General features: G+C 38.6%; 1 long non-coding RNA gene across 1 annotated transcript; it reads left to right on the top strand.

Moving 5' to 3' along the window:
* Window positions 1–6,071: 6,071 nt before the first annotated feature.
* LOC143421830 (uncharacterized) lies at window positions 6,072–16,118 on the top strand. The gene is made up of 6 exons (XR_013101432.1): window positions 6,072–6,120; window positions 6,326–6,416; window positions 6,978–7,025; window positions 9,726–10,898; window positions 13,621–14,050; window positions 15,100–16,118. It is a non-coding gene; the product is annotated as an uncharacterized LOC143421830 (long non-coding RNA).
* The last annotated feature ends 1,736 nt before the right edge of the window (window positions 16,119–17,854 follow it).

Here is a 17,854-nt window from a genome sequence, read left to right as displayed (position 1 = left end):
AGTATTGAAGTTTGTTTATACATTTACACAAAGATAAGTTGTTCTCTTTAATAGAAAAGAAACCACTTTAACAAGCTTACAGAAACCAGCATCAAGACCGGCGTTGGTCAAATTACTTTAAAAAAGTAATTAGTTACTAATTACTGATTACTTCTCCAAGAAAGTGATCCCGTTACTTTACTGATTACTTATTTTCAAAAAGTAATTAGTTACTTTATTACTTTAGTTACTCTATAAAAACATGCTTACACAACCTGAATACGTAATAAAGCAATAGACCTTTCAGCCCAATTCTAATTTTTCTGCATAATTCATCATATAAAATTGAACCACATGAAAAAGCCTCTTTTTAAAACGTGTTTTAAGTTGTTTTTAGTTTTAATCTGTTAATTTCATGCACATTGCATCAAGCAAAAATTAAATTATATGCAACAGTCTTTGACTGGAAGAAGTTTGTTTAACATTTAAACCTTTTTTCTGCATATTCCAGCATATAAAATAAAATATTTTTTGTGTTTACACTCACTCTTTCAAGTAGATGCAAGTAAAACACAGCAAAAAATAAATCAAATCAAAGATTCAGCAGCACTGAGTCCTGTCGCTCTTAACTCTATTGTCACCTGTTTTGCAGGAGAGGGGCCGGTGCCGCTTTGCTCGGTGCTGCAGCGGTCATGTCAGTGGCGGGGATTTTTTTGTTTGCTAAAGAAAGTTTTATTCCCACACAGAGTGTACAGCGGACACTAATGTTTTTGTCACTTTTTATGGAGTCAAACTCAAAGTAATGTAAGTACTTTCAAATTTTAAACGCTACATGGTCATACTCTCTCCCGCATATTATCCATTGTTTGTTGCTGTCATGGACATCGCAGACTCGTACGTCATTGTCATGTGACACTCTCACAAACAGAATCACAGTTTAGTAGCACAGTGGGAAAGTAACAGTAATCTAATTACTTTTTTGCAATACTAATTCCTCACCATACTTGTTACAGCCCATCTCTGATCATGACATCACAGTAACCTACATCACAACACTAACCTTCGTGCCTGAGAAAATCGTCTAGTGTTTGCTAACTAGCTAACATGTCACCACCTTGACTGTTGACCTTCCTTCACTGTTTTGCTGAACATTTTTTTTTTGGGGGGGGGGGGTTATTTTCTCTTATTATCTTGCTTTTGTGTTTGTTTCACTGCCATGAGGCCGTGTCTCAGCAGATACCACATTTTGCTGTTATTCTGGATACTTTGAAGAACCGTGACCAAAAACCCACCAAACATTCATCTGAATGAAATCAAAGCGGTAAATACTTGAAGTGTGTGCTTACACTGTCTATCTCTTTTCTGTTTGTTTTTTAAATATTTGTTAATTAGTATTTTTCTTTCACTTTAGCTCCTTTTCTTTGGTCACTTTTGTCAGAGGTGTTAGGCAGACAAAGGACGACGAAGCTGCCAGCTCACTAACTACTACTTCAAAGGTCTTTCCACTTAACTAAACTGCATATGTATTTCTCTCTCTCTCTCCTTCTCTTTCTGTCTCTCTCTCACTTCAGGCGAGGACTGTGATTCATGTACTTCTTGTGAAGACCACCATTAGGTTCTTGCAATACAGCTTTTATCTCCATCCCTGGGACTAATATCACTTACATTTTCTTTTTCTGGCTGCTTTTACACCTCATGTTCTTTCTCCTTCTATCCTTTCTGACTCCCTCACTTTTCTCTTGCTGGCATGTCCGCTCGGTTTTCCCCATCATGTTTTCCTAGGAAATCATAATTGGTTAAAACCCCAAGTCTAACTGTTGGCAAACAGAATGTGTATATTTAGTAATTTTGTTTATTCATTTCTTTTTCAAGTTTTATTAATAATGAACCAAAGAAAGCAACGATTCTGGCTTATATAAAAATAACTTTCCTTTTTTCTAAAAAGCCCATTTGGTTTTTCCCAATATTCCGTCTAAGGTTAGTTTTGTCACCTGTGATGACTTAGAGATCTCAGGCTTATAGATTCATAATTCTCATTTCCAAAATAAAACAAATCCTGCGTCATCATCATTTCATTAGAATGATTATCACGATCATCAGATCATGATTATCATTGTAATCAAAATCATTCCAAGTCTCATCATCATCATCCCTAACATTTTTACACTCATCACAATCAATACCACCACTCTTGTATAATTTTAATCATCCAATCAAATGCCATCATTATAATCTTCATAACAATTAGTGTCAACATCATGGAAATTTTGCTTCTATTTGGATAAAATACTGTCTGTCATTATCATCTGAGTCATCATCAGCAATAATAAAGCTATTAATTGGTTTTAAATGATATGTATGTATATATATATATATATATATATATATATATATATATATATATATATATATATATATATATATATATATATATACATATATATATATACATATATGTATATATATGTATATATATATATATACATATATATATACATATACACACACATTTAAAACAGTATAAAAAAAACTGAGCTGCAAACAATAAGGAAACCCTTTTTTAAAAGGGCAAATCAATACAATGCCTTAAAGCATTGGGGGTAAAAATTTAAATACATGAAAAAAGAAGATATAGAACTTGAATAACATTAAGGCGGTATATACATTTTTTTTTTTTTTGCACATGTGGACGCACACACACACACTCTTTATTATCTGCTCCATAGATGGCTACTTCCTTACTTCTATTTTCTACTTGAAAACTAGGAAGAGAAACAAGAGATCATCTCACCTTTACTGCTGTTTTTATCCTGTTGTAGGGGGTTTCAGGTGGAGCATACTGTACCAAGATAACATTTCCCCTTGGTATTAGTCAGCGCTCCATCGGTGTTCTAGAGTTCTAGCAGCTTTAGAGAAACAATGGCTAGTTGGCATTTGACGTAGCACCATGATCAGTTGGTGTGTGTCATAGGTTTCAATGTGAAGATGCAGGGTTTAACTTAGATACTGAGTGCAAACGGGTGGAAAGCTAATGTCATGGTATGCTATGTTTGGCATGGATGGAAGAGTAGTTCTCCTGTTTATGCACTTTTATTTTTGCTCTACTCTGCTTAACTTTGTTGGCAATGCCCAAGGCAGCAAAGTTGAGAGAAAATGCAAGCAATGCACTGGTGAGTCTACACTGTTCCATATTTCCGCAACTGCAGCTAGGCTTAATAAAGCCAGTGCTTCACTGTTAGTCAAGTTCACTGTGTTTGCTGTTGTTCACAGAATATTTATATGGACTTGCATGAGTTTAGTCCTGGTGACAAAGTCTTAGCTCTTTGTCTGCATTTAAGTTTATCTTCCTGGGCCAAGTTTTTGATCCGTATACAGCTGTCAAACATGTTTGGATCAGAGTTATTAGATTTCAACTTGTGGTTGTTGGAAACCGATGAAGCTTTTTTCATGTTAATTTAATAAAACTCTATTATGATCAGTTTTCTTGGCGCACCTTTTGCTTTTCCCCGAGAAGAAACAGTTGTGAGACCTGTCTTGGTGGCTGGTAATGATACATGTTAAGCCATGTTAAGCATACTCCTACCAAGAGATTTCAAAACTGGGTTGGCGTCAATGGTACTGCTCTCAAATAGCTTTCATACTTTCATATATACACAGATACTCAGAATTCATATTAACCAATGTACAGTGGCTTGCAAAACTATTCAGCCCCCTTGAACTTTTCCACATTTTGTCACATTACAGCCACAAACATGAATCAATCTTATTGGAATTCCACGTGAAAGACCAGTACAAAGTGGTGTACACGTGAGAAGTGGAACGAAAATCATACATGATTCCAAACATTTTTTACAAATAAATAACTGAAAAGTGGGTGACAAAATGTGGAAAAGTTCAAGGGGGCCGAATACTTTTGTAAGCCACTGTATGTCCTCCTCTGTACCAATCATATGTGTTTTTTTTACCCAGGGACCAATCCTTGGACCTGTTTTCTGTTTTCTTTAGAAATGTTATTCCCGGGCCATCTACTTGAAGGTTTGATGGGATTTTCTGCCATTGCTATGCAGATGATACACAGCTGTACTTTTGAGGTGTATTGCATTGCTCAGTCGTCCAGTTGGTGCAAAAAACAAGCAGCAAGACTGCTAACAAAAACTAGTTGCCTTTATATATCACACCAATTCTTGTGCTGTTTCACTGGCTTTAAGTAAAATTCAGAATCCACTTTAAAATCCTGTTATTAACACGTAAAATTCTACATGTGCCACATTCTCATTTTAAAACCAGAGGTGACTGTGCTCTTGAGGTTATGGTGCTCCAACTTTGGAACAGCCTTCCTCAAGGCTGGTTGGCTGATTCTGTGATTTGTTTTAAACAGCTACTGAAAACATACTTTTATAGGTTAGTTTTCCATTAATCTTTCCGCTTTATTTTGGGCCATACTTTACAACTGTATACAAGTATGGATGTGTGTATGTTCAAATGAATGTCTGCATGTTTCTGTGTCTGTACGTTTAAACATGTGTACTTATCTGTAGATATAATGATATTTATGCCTTAGAACCTAGAAGCTTCTTTAATAGGAGAAGAGTTTCAAAATAACAAAAAAAAAACCCCAATCAATTATGTCCTCATTAACCCAGCTCCAGGCAGACCTCTACAGAGAGGAGACACACTTGAAGAAATTATTTTTCATCCTCTTCCCCTGCTTGTCAGTTTCAGACTCTGTGGTGTCTCAAAATCACAAGGACATCAAAAATATGAATGACCTTAACAATTCAGACACCAGTGGAGCTGAGTGTTTCTTTGCAGGTGTGATGGTAATGAACTTTGTATGCTCTTCATCCATCTTGCTGAAACACACATGCACACACCACATCCATTTCTCCTGATTGCTGCCCCCCTTCACTCCCTCACGATGGCACTGAGCCGTGGAAATGTCAGGGGTCAGGTTTACATTGACGCTAAAGCGCTGGTCACCCTGGGCCACAGTAAAGGTCAGCGCCATGGTGACAGCTGGTTGATATCGTCGTTGGGAAGTTAGTCATGAGTCACCGCTCCAAATCTTCCATGTGGCATTAACATCATTCTCTGATTTCTCGCTTTCTCTGTCTTGTTTTATTTTCAGATGCCATCTTGACAGATCTGCCTGGTGGAGGGTGTGATGGAAAGGTCAGTACTTATAGTTAACACAATATTTTTTTTACTTGTTTGGTGAATAATGCAGTGTGAAAACAAATGCATATATTTAATAGCACCACATTACTTATTCATAACTTTAAATTATAGAAATAGCACCTGGAATGTGAGGAAATCTTGATTTTATATAATGAAACTGCCACTTGGTTCTAAATAAGCTAATGGCAGGTTTCACCATGTATTATCAGCCTACGTATATGCATTGATTAGGAATAGTTACACCTAATAAACAGTGGCTTGACAGTTTTGCCAAGAGTGATGCAGAGTTCATGTCATATTGAATTTCCTGTAAATACAAGCTGTCATCTGGGCAAAAACATTCACGTCACTCTGCTAGGGGTAATTACTAGCAAGAAATAGGCTTTTATTTATAGGCCATCATGTCTTAGACTTGAACCTGTGAATCAAATGTATGACACACAAAACACATGTTAATAATGCTGACAGGAGATCAAAAAATGAAAAACTTTAAAAATAAATATACTTAAACAAGATTTCAGGTTGTACCAAATGGGTTTGGCTCTTAACACCCTCCAGGTCACCAGTGATCCATTTAGGGTTGCATTGGGTTTTGTTTGAGGCAGACAACTACACCCACCCATGTATGCTATCGCTATTTATTGTGGTTTAACCCAGGGGCGGAGCGGGGGTGTGGCTTAATGGGCTTAAGCCCGGGTTGTTTTGTCAGAAGCCCGGGGTCTTTTGGAGTGTAATTTTTTCATAGTTAGATGCCTGGCTGACAACTGTATAAAACAAAAACTACACACAATATTCGAAGCACATAGTGCACACTGTGGGAATTTATGACTGTGCGTGAATCCCCCCTGATATTGGTATGATCCGAGCTCAGACACTAAGCGGGGGGCGGGGCAGCTGCTGCCTGCGAGTGCGCTGTTGGAGAAACGCAGCCAGGCAGACAGAGGAGAACTGAAGTTCGACCAGGTACCAAAGCAAATCATTCGTACTGTACAAATAATGTAAATATGACGGTGAATCACGAAAGATTGATATCAAACTGATCACTTGACCAATATTACGTTACTCGCTCTTCAAGTGAATCAACAAATGGCGAAATGAAAAGCCGAACAGCAACAATGCTGTTTCTTTAGAGAGTCTCAGCTTACATGTGTTTATTTCATATTTTCAGTTGTTTCCCTCCATGGCTAAATAAATCGGTTTCAGTAATGCACTGATATACAAGAATGGACATAAGGGGCTTCTTTCAAAGAAAAACTCAGGTAGATGTTATTTTATATATTATGTTTTGTATGTTGTTCAGTATAAAATAAATAAATATTGAAATATCTTTTGAATTAGTTAAATGTCAGAATAAAGAGAGACAGAGCTTCTATTTTTTATCACTTTCATCAAATTTAGGAGTACATGTACACTAAAGTTTATTGTTAATTAATAAGAAACTGCAGACGATTCCATCCTGAGCTGAAGAAGCTTCTGATTGGTTCGTAGAGTCCATGTGAGTAAACTGGTGGCACAGCTGTGGATGCATACAAGGCAAAACACAGAGCCTGTTTCTGTGACATGGGAACATCAAGAGATGTCAACAAAACACCAGGAAGAGAACTGTGGAGCTCCATAAGTGTGGCTCAGTTTGAATACAATTTGGTGCCATTTACAATTAAGAAATACAGACAGTTTCTCTCTTTACTCTTAAAGTTAACAAATATGTTTTTATATTTATCAATCTAAAAAAATAAACATTTAGTCTGATTTGATGTTACAATTAAAAAAGTGTTTGTGTGTAAATATCTGGTTTCAACTGTATATTTGATGATTGTCAGCACAAAGAAGGAGAGAGGAACACACAGAGAGAGGTGAAACAAGAGCAGGTGAGACTCACATGTTAGTCACATGGTTGTTTACCAGAAGTATCACCGTATCACAGGACCTCATGTATCTCGTACCTAGTGTTTCTTTTTAGGTTTACTATTTTTCAAATTCTATATTTATTAAGTTCTGCAGGCTTGTTTGCACAACAAGACTAAATAATTATATAAACTTTTCTCAATCTAAATATTGTACTTTGGTAGAATTAAAAAATAAGTGTAGTGCAGGTCTATGATGATTTTTAGTGCTGCTATCATCTAGTTCTGATTCTGGTTCTGTCTTGGTTAAGTCCCAAGTAGTCCTGATTTTGAACTGTTGTAGTCCTGTTTTAATTCCGGATCAGTTCTGGGTCTGGTTGAATTGGGGTTTAGTCCCTGTGTCTTGATACAGCCCTGATTTTGTTCTGCCTTGCTGCTTAATTAAAAACCTAGCTTAAGGTGTCCTGTATATGTGATATATTTTTTTCCTATATGAAGTCATTCTTTTTTGAACAAAACTCAAAACAGAGCCAATTAATCTTTCAGTCATTTCTACCTATTCTACCTATTCTAAAAAAAAAAAAAAATCCCACATGCATACTACCCTTTAGGGCTAAGCCCCAGGTGTTTCAAATGTCTGGCTCCGCCTCTGGTTTAACCTGTCAAGGACAAAAACGTACAGAAAATTCTGCATCAAGCCTTTTAATCATAGCTTTCCCACTTTTGTTAAACCTGGATTGACAGCTTGATAGTGTGATGGTTAGTGCTGTTGCCTTACAGCAAGAAGGGCCTGGGTTCAAATCCACAATCTGGCTGGTTTGCTGTGTGTAATTATACAGCTAGAGTTAGATTAATTGGTGATTCTAAATTATCCATGAATATAAGTGCAAATGATTGTTTGTCTCTATGAAATCACCAACCTCCAAATTGGTTCATTAAGCAAGACTAGCAGTAATTGCCTTGATTAACAAAGTAGTTGTTCAAACAATAAGATTTCATTGTGTTTTCCTAAGTTTTTAACTTGTGTAGAATGAATTAAAACAAATTTCACTTTACATACTTCAATAAATCACTTCAAGTCAATGTAAGTATACTACGTTGATCCAACGTAATCTGATTACATTAAGCCACCAAATGCCAAATGTGTTGGTTTAACATGGTCAAAAATGGGTTATTGTACTTCGTTAAATCACGTGGAAAAAGGTGCCATGATTAAATTGTGTTCATCCAACAACAGTTTTTTTTGGAGTGTGCAAGATGTTGTGTTTCTATTGAAGGCTTTTCCATTGGGTATTCCAAACAAGAATAAATTTAATAATAAAAAGGGGTAAACTTAAAACCAAAATCCTAAACTCAGTCCTAAAGCTTGTTGGGTCAACCTAGGATCCTGGTAGATGTTTGGGGGCTGACGCAAAATGAAACCTGCTTCCAAAAACATCCCTGATGGAGTCACTGAACAACCCATAAAAAGAGAAAGAAGCTTTTACTTTCTAATCCATTCCAACATTTAATCTGCTCTTAATTTCTTCCTGTAGTGCTCGACTTCCTGTTTTATCATTGTCTGATCAGTCTCATTATATTTATAGCCACCCGATTAATCATTTACCATTGGTCTGAACATCAAAGCAGGTAAGGGGAAACTGCAGGGCAAGAAACTGAGCTCAGCAAAATCTTGCTTTATTATTTTTCTACTTAGCTGCCACTTCTTTTCTCTGCTTCTTTTTGTTTCTTACACAAAATATCAAGTGAGAAAATCTATTAAAACCACATTTTCAGTGCACAATAACAAAACACATAAAAGAAAGACACTCCAGGCTTCACTGTGATGCCCTTACTTTGGAAACTATGTGGAAAGCACTTTACATGCAACCCATACAGAGTTTATTTAAAGAGCCTCTGTGTTCTTCCCAGTCTTCTCTCTGTTCTCTACCCTTTACTGATTCCCCAGACCTCGTGTTGCCCCCCCACCCCCTTTTTTACTGGCAGGATAAATGTATACACTCTCTGCACCACAGGGGTTCTAATCTATGTGTGTGTGCTGGAGAAAAGAAGGACGTGTTAGACAGCAAACGTATGTAGCAACACCAGAGCATCAACCTCTCGTCAGTGTTGCACACTCTGACACGTACGGGTTAATGTGGCCACCAGCCGTGTGGCGTGGTTGGCTGGCTCACCTTCCATCTTGCCCAGCCAAGCTCCATGCTGGGCACGACACGCCCGCCTGACAGTATGCATCCGCCAGGCCATGACAGCTCGCATATGGAAATCTTCTGCCACCGGTGGAGAGGGAGAGCCAGGGAGGGCAGTGGGGCCAGTTAGAGAGCTACGCTGAAAGAAACAAATACATGTCAGAGAATGGGATCCAAAGCGTGGCAAAAAAAAAGGGCAAAATATATGTTTCATGGCGGTCATTGGAAAGAACATTTTTGGCCGTAGGAGTGTGCACCGAGCATTCAGGCTGGGATGAGTGAAGATTATTTTTCTAAAAACAATTTTCAGATCTATACACAACTAAAAAGAAGATACAGTTAGAAAAGAATTGTAATCAACATTCCTTTTTTTAAGTAATAACAGACAACATTACTACAGTTACAGTTACTAGTGGTACAACCATAGTCCAGGAGTGAGTAATTAAGTAGTTCAGTAGTGGGTGGGGGGGTCTTAAGTCACAGTTTCTGATGGCCTGAGGGTAAAAGCTCCAGCTCATTCTTTCTGTCTTGGCAGCCAGCAGACGGTGATATCTCCCTGATGGCAGACAGAGAACAGACTGTTGTTGGGGTGCTGGAATCCCCTGGAACCCTCCTGGCTCTAGATCGGCATTGTTTGTAAATGTCCTGCTGATTGGGAAGGTTGGACTTTGGTCTCATCAGCTGCAGGTCCCCATCCAGGTGGTGATACTCCCACACTATGGTGCAAGTGTAGAAGTTCATGAGCACCCTGAGTTTAAAGTCTTTAATTGTCTGAAATGGTATAAGCAATGATGTGCTTTCTTCACCAGGGTGTTAAAGTGGCAAAACCATGGTCACTGCTTTAAATAAGTATAAAATGTGATAGTTTTACTACTCTTTACATTCTTAACCACCAATTTGGTTTGTAGCATTGGGTTTGGTGTTGCCACTCTGCATTTCCAACTTCAGTGAGTCAAATGAATCCCCAGCTTCCTAATTGTGCACCTACATTCTGAGAAATATTTTGGCCTACATTAAATAGTAGCTCAACTGGTAATCAAAACAGATCAAATGGTATTATGGCATAACATTTACCCGATTCTTTAACTTGTTAGTGTCCACCAGGTCATGGATGAACCTCTTAGGGGTAGGGTTAGATTACAGTTTAGCCAATTGCTTAACAAACTTTTCAGTTTCATACACAGGAAGCTATTACCTTTCAAATCAAGACTTGGATTAATTTTTGCTGGACAGTTTTCCTCTTATAATGTTTTTAATGTGGGCATGCCAAATAGGTGGAAAGCTTTTGAATGCATCCATTTGAAAAACAGTTTAGTAAACCTAACAGGGCCAAATGCAGAGAGGGAGACATATAGCTAGATAAAGAGGTGAGTGGCATGCAGTAGTGTGTGTGTGTAGTGAGCGTAGCCATCTGCTGTTCATCATCACTTCTCCAAGTCTCAATCTTGCTCTCATCTCTAGCATTTGGAGGCACTGAGGTTTCTGATGCCAGCAAAGGTCAGAGCTGGTGATTTATTGGTCCTCTTGCGGGAGGCCGTCTGTGGACCTGAGATACCTGCTGTGCCCCTGGATCAAAGCCAACATCCCTGACACCAGTGACATGCTGCCAACACAAGAAAAGCTTGCATTGGACATATTTCACATTGCTGTATACATATATATGTTACAGCTGAATTAATTCAGCAATGGCAGATGACCTGACATCACTGTGAGTATAATAGTTATATCAGTTGACTGTTGTGGAGAAAGTCAGCCACTTATACACACAAAATGTGATTTTACATTAAATATTTTAAGCTTTTAGCTATTTTTCAGCTGACTAGCGGGTATCATAGATAGTAAATAAAAGCTGTACTGTTGTTTTTTGTACAACCTGGCTGTAATTGATCACGTTCATAAATCTGGATAAGATGTATGCACACAATGGTTCACACACATAACAGGTTGTCCCAGTTTCATAAGTCTGGATAGGATGTTAACATGCGCAACCACAAAAACAGAATATTACAAAAATCCAAATCTGTTAAAGATGTCCATATCACCACATCTACTATATGCCCAAAATGTGTTCTGGCAAACATTTTCATGTGCTACTATGATCATCTGAAATTGAATCATTAAATGCAGCAGTCGATTTACCTGCTAGCATCTATGCAGTGTGTTGGCTCATATGACTTTTTTATTTTTCTTTCACATTGAAGCTACCCATAAAAATGCCCTGTCCTTGTCATGGCACCACTGTAGCACACATCATCCACAGAAAACATGGTTGAGTTTACTTAATGAGGTGCAATGAGGTGCACAGTAAGTCCTCAGGTCATTGTGATGGATGTATCATTAATGCGTTAAAAAAAAAAAACCTCCCTGAACCTCTCAGCTTCAGCATCACCTCTGGGCTAAACTCTTGGTTGTCAATACAGTTTCTTTATAGCATGTTTTGAAAAAGAAAATCAAAGAAATGTACTGTACTTCTATTTAGGTTCTCTTTTTCACATCAACTTAATGAGGAAATTATTTGTTTGATTTCAGTTGCAGACAGTGCTGTTTGGTCTACTAGATTTCAAATTTACTGCCTTTCTAAAGTCCGACAGGATTCCACTGCTATGGTTGCAAAATAAATAAAAACAAAAAACTCCTGGGAAAGCAACCATTTCCCTCTCTTGTTCTGTGACCTTAGAAAACACTGTTCTGGTTCATGTTGTCTTTAACAACTTCAACTCTTCTTAAAGACAACATGATATTCATTTACACTCAATATTACAGTCCACATTAGAGTTACTAAAGATGACTAATTAGGGTATCCTTTAGAGTGGGCCTACCTCATGACTCATGTCTGGTCAGAATCCCAACATGGCAAAGGATGAAACTTGAGGCTTCACAATGAGACTTCAGGTTCAGGCGATGGCACAGGAGTTTTGTTTGTTCAAATACTACCATTTTATAAAAGGTTTGTGTTTGTCATCTTCCTCTTGACAGTACCCCATTGGGTTATCTGTAGGGTAGAAAGAGAGAGCATATTTCTCCTGTTTTGGCTTCCCTTCATTGGCTTCCTGTTAAATCCAGAATAGAATTCAAAATCCTGCTCCTCACATACAAGGTCTTAAATAATCAGGCCCCATCTTATCTTAATGACCTTGTAGTACCATATCACCCTATTAGAGCACTTCGCTCTCGCTCTGCAGGCCTACTTGTTGTTCCTAGAGTATTTAGGGAGAGCCTTCAGTTTCCAGGCCCCTCTTCTGTGGAACCAGCTTCCAGTTTGGATTCAGGAGACAGACACTATCTCTACTTTTAAGATTAGGCTTAAAACTTTCCTTTTTGCTAAAGCATATAGTTAGGGCTGGACCAGTTGACCCTGAATCCTCCCTTAGTTATGCTGCAATAGACGTAGGCTGCCGGGGATTCCCATGATGCATTGAGTTTTTCCCTTTCAGTCACCTTTCTCACTCACTATGTGTTAATAGACCTCTCTGCACTGAATGATACTTGTTATTAATTTCTGTCTCTCTTCCACAGCATGTCTTTTATCCTGTCTTCCTTCTTTCATCCCAACCGGTCACAGCAGATGGCCCCGCCCCTCCCTAAGCCTGGTTCTGCCAGAGGTTTCTTCCTGTTAAAAGGGAGTTTTTTCTTCCCACTGTCGGGTCATATGATAGTTGGGTTTTTCTCTGTATCTGTTATTGTAGGATCTACTGTACAATATAAAGCGCCTTGAGGCGATTGTTGTTGTGATTTGGCGCTATATAAATAAAATTGAATTGAATTGAATTGATTCCCCATTTTCCGTAGTCACCATGATATGCACATAAAGAGCCATATTACAAATGCATTAGTTGTAGCCCCTCTCCTGAAGCTGCTGTGTACATAGTGGCTGTTGATGCACTGAAATCAGCCTCAGTCCACTGCTTGGAAGGCTCTCCCAAGTTCTTGAATCATCTTTTCCATACAATCCTGGTTATACCAGCTGCTGGTGCATCTTTTCCTATTAAGCTTTCCCCTTCTGGTCAACTTTCAATAAGCTTTGATACAGCACTCTTTGATATAGCCTTTTTGACAATGACACTACTACTACAGTCTGTAATCAACAACAACAGGCCCAAACGTTGTAACTGCTTTGTCCATAGAACTGTAAAATCATGTTGATCTAATAGTAATTTATGGGCCACTTCTTAAAAGGCCTGTGTATAATATACATATAGTGGAGAGAAAGCAGTGAAAATGCTTTAAACAATGTACATAGCTTTTAATTTCTTTTTTTTTTCTTTTTTTTTTTTTTGTGTCCCATTTGGATCTTTAGCCATCAGAATTGTTGTCTTAAGGCCAAGAAAGATGCCAAGCAGATTTATTTTACCAAGTGGATCATCATGGCCTTGCCATATTGGTCCATTTGATTGACCTTTATTATAATTATGAATTTATTTTATTTTCAGTTGCTACAAAGAACCCCAGAACACAAGAGACCAAGGAAGACCAACAGAGGGGCAGCCGCGCCACTGTCCCAGTAAGAGCTGAGGAGAGTCCCAGATGAGGGGTCACTCAGCAGCCGCGGAGCAGAAGCCAGGGGGAGTTGCAGTGACGCGCCCGTGAGCTCCGCCGGCAGTCAGCCGTGCCTGAGTGACCGAGCCCCAGGCCGAGAGGCCGGGGGCACCCCACCTCCGAAGTGGCCCGAGCGAGCCCCAGGCTCCAGGCCCCGATAAGCGGCCGCCAAGGAGTGAGCCGGTGTGTACCTGGACGCCCATCCCCGGACACAAAGAACCACCAAAGCACCGACGTCTGCGGGAGTCCGCCACTGGCAGGGGAAGTGGTGGTGGGTGGAGATAGGCCTCCATACCTTGGAGGGCCTGAGATGTCCCCAGAGAGGTATAGCTTTTAATTTCCACCTTCAAATATATGGTATACAAGACATTAAATCCAATTCCTTTGTGCTTTATTGGAAAAATGCAGAAAAGAGACTGCATGAATAAAATCCCGAAACTGTGTGCTTCCATGTGGTGCCACAGTTTAATCTTAACTGGCTGTTAAGTTTAAAGCATTTTTATTTTAAGCCTCCTGAAAATATAAATGATAAAAGGAAATTGAAGCCTGTGGCTAATTACTCTTTAATATTTAATTTGGAATAAGGAAATTATTAGGTTCTGGCCTTGTAATGCCAAAACCTCATCAAGAATGGACAGTGCTTCACCAAGTCAAAACCAGAAATGTATGCAAGTGAATGAACTCCTGAAGTCTTCCTACTTGGCCGATCAATAGTATTGATTAACCGTTAATGCCAGAGGGAAATCATTGATTGTCCAGCCTGACATGACAAGGTCTCTTTAAAACACTGTTGAATTGAACTTTTTAAGCAATTTAGGAATTCCAGATGATGTGTGCGTATTGAGGATTTATTGTAAATGTGAAAGCAAAAAAGCATTAATGTATGAGTTCCTATTCACTCCTTTATACTCTTTGACTACTTTTGCAATCAGAAATCTCAAAATGCAAAGAAAAAAAATGTGTGAGTGTTTCTTTTCAGCCAAACAAAGCAAATGAGTGTTTGTATTGCTCTGTATTTATTTCAGCCTTGTCTTTGGGTTTGTCTCCAGGACATAATTGGTGGAAAATGAGAAACAAAAAAGCGTGAATTCTCATGAGGCCACTGCAGTTCGTTCAGTGTGGCCTCTGCAGGCTTTGAGAGTAGATCTACAGCAACTCAATAGCGAAAGTGGATAAGTACTTGTGTATTGGTTACAGTTTTACATGTTGGCCTCATCAGACAGCTATCATATCAATCATAAAGATCTATTTTAAAAATTGCTTACTTTTAGACTAAGACAGTCTGAATGGAACACAGCATATAGCATGGAGATGATATTGATTATCTTGTGAGAATTAAAACCAGTAGACTGTGTATGCTCTTGTCTCCACAGAAACTGTCCCCAGGGAAGATCCTTTAGAGGAATTAAGTTTCTACCTATGTTTCTACCAGAGGAACCAAGGGCTACGTGAGGACCAGAATTCTTTCACCCCTCTCAAAAATGTTATGTTTGGGGTGAAACCACAGGAACGTTTGTGTCAGGACACAAGTACAAAAAGTCATTGCTTTGATAGATAAGTGAAGACCTTAGAAGAGCTATAGATTCTCTAAAATGGGTGTATATGGGAGATATTCTATACACGGACACTTTCTGCATGTCCGGAAAACATTTAATCTCAAGTGGAGATGTATTTAAAATAGAATGCGGGAATATATTTTTATATCTCCATTGCATCTTTCTAATGTTTGCTTTTTCTTTATTATTAAAGTTTCACTTTTTTTCAGTACACTAACTCTAAAGCCTTTAGCATCAGTGCTGATATCCTCTTTCTGGAGTTTTTCTACGATTAGATTTTCCTATGATGACCTTTGAGCTGTGGGACATAGAATTATAAGTGTTACTTAGGAAAAGATTCAGAGTTGGAGCCTATAGATGCCTTGATCTGAAGAAAACGCCTTGACAAAGTGTCAATTCAATAAAATACAGTGATTTCAAGGAGGGCAAATTGATGCATCTCTCAAGCTCCTCAATCATTATCTTTCAGAGATATTGAAGGTACAAATTCATGACATGAGTGGTCCTTGCCTTAAAGCTATTTAATGATAACGCACATTCTGCCTGAAGTGCAGTCATTTAGTTGAAGGAATTTAAAAAAAAAAAAAAGAGGAAAAACTTGCAGTAAAAGAATCCTTTTTTCCCACATCTTGGTCTTGCATTGTGGAACCGGCGCAAACCTTGACTGAAGGATATAGCTGTGCCCTGACTAGCACACACAACCTATCTCTGCATTTTAGCAGCATAGAGAGCCTACCTTCCGTTTATATGCTAGAAGCTTGTACAGTTCACCACCAACATTTATTCACAAGTGAAGAACACAAACACTGCTTTTGAATAAGGAGTAATTTGTGGAGTGAAACCACCAAGTCTTTGAATAGAAGAAAAAAAAAGTATAAAAAACAGGGTGGGGGGGGTGGGGTGGGGGGGGGGGGGGGTACATGTTGATGTCAGTGAAGAAAAACAACCCTTGACCTTCTTCAAGATGGTAGTAAAACTTGACAAGAGCTCGGTCTGAACTCTTTTTAAAAGCCTTTAAAGACACTGTTAGCACTGAGCTATTTCAGTCTTTGATAAAAAACAATTTTAAAAACACTGGTGCTGAATTATAGAGCAACAGTGAAAGAGGCAGTGTGTGACTTACTGTTTTGCTTTGTTTTCTGAATGGCAGAAAAATAAAAACCTGAAAGGTCTGAATGACCTCTGGCTTGGTCACTCACGTACTATAGACAAACACGATGGGTCAAAAATGAAAGTTTGATCAAAACCATAAAAGGATGAAAGCATAAAAGCGTTTCAAGGACAGAAACACAGGAACTGGAAGCTGAGAATCAACACCAGCTGCTCACGTATCTGTACTGACCACATTACCCCAGTACAGAAGGCACTTCTTTGGCTCCCAGTGCAATATAGAATTAACTTTAAAATACTTTCATTAGTTCTTAAGGCTCTCAGTGGTTTAGCCCCCAGTACATCGCTGATGTGGTTACAGTTTACAGACCAGTCAGACAACTCAGGTCATCGGGCGCAGATCTATAAACTGTTCTCAGAATCACATCCAAGTGTGCTGAAGGTGCTTTCAGCTATTGTGGTCTGGTTCTTTGGAACAAACTGTCTCCTGACCTCAGACCAATTATATCTGTGCATACATTTAAAAACAGACTGAAAACCCTTTTATAAACACTTACTACAAAACCTCAGTAAGTGTTTTTGTTTGTTTGCTTGTTTGTTTGTTTGTTTTCTTTTGTTCTTTCTTCTTTTGCATTGTTTTATTAGATTTTGTGTTTTCACTTTCTTTCGCATTGGAAAGGGGTTTTTATGTTCTACAGTGTTAAATACGTGCTAAATAAAAAAAATACTTTGTTCATTTGCAGATAATGAAATTCTGCATTTTGCTGGTTCTTTATGAAATATGTATAGTTTATAAAGTTGCTTTAAAATGTGTTGTACAACAGTACAGGTAATTTACTAGTAGTTTTTGAATTAAAACAAAACACCTGGAACAAACACAAAAAAGAAAGAACAATGTCCCGACCGTGGCTCAGGGGTTTGGAAGCGTATCTGTAACCGGAAGGTCGTCGGTTCGATCCCCGGGCTCTCTGTCCTGGTCGTTGTGTTCTTGGGTAAGACACTTTACCCTACTGGTGTTGGCCAGAGGGGCAATGGTGCGATATGGCAGCCTCGCTTCTGTCAGTCTGCCCCAGGGCAGCTGTGGCTACAACTGTAGCTGCCTCCACCAATGTGAGAGTGAATGAATAATGGCATTGTAAAGCGCTGTGGGTGCCTTGAAAAGCGCTATATAAATCCAATCCATTATTTTTATTTGGGGCAATAATAACAACAATAAAAGTAATCAAATGACACCATAGGGGGTTTCTTTACCAGACAGTTGAGACTTTCCTTTAAAGTAAAACTGATAACTACATGAACAGATTAGAAAAATGACCATGGACTATTTCACTTTTTCCTGTACTTAAAGGCTTTATACATAACATTCAGTGTACACTTGGAATTAGCATCTTTCCCAAGTATATTCAGCACACAGACTGGAGCAGCAAGGGATTGAACCTCCAACCTCCTGAGCTCCCAAGTA

Source organism: Maylandia zebra, linkage group LG13 (assembly GCF_041146795.1).
Source record: "Maylandia zebra isolate NMK-2024a linkage group LG13, Mzebra_GT3a, whole genome shotgun sequence".
In the NCBI taxonomy this organism is placed as follows: Eukaryota; Metazoa; Chordata; class Actinopteri; order Cichliformes; family Cichlidae; genus Maylandia; species Maylandia zebra.
This window is presented reverse-complemented; position numbering and strand designations above follow the sequence as displayed.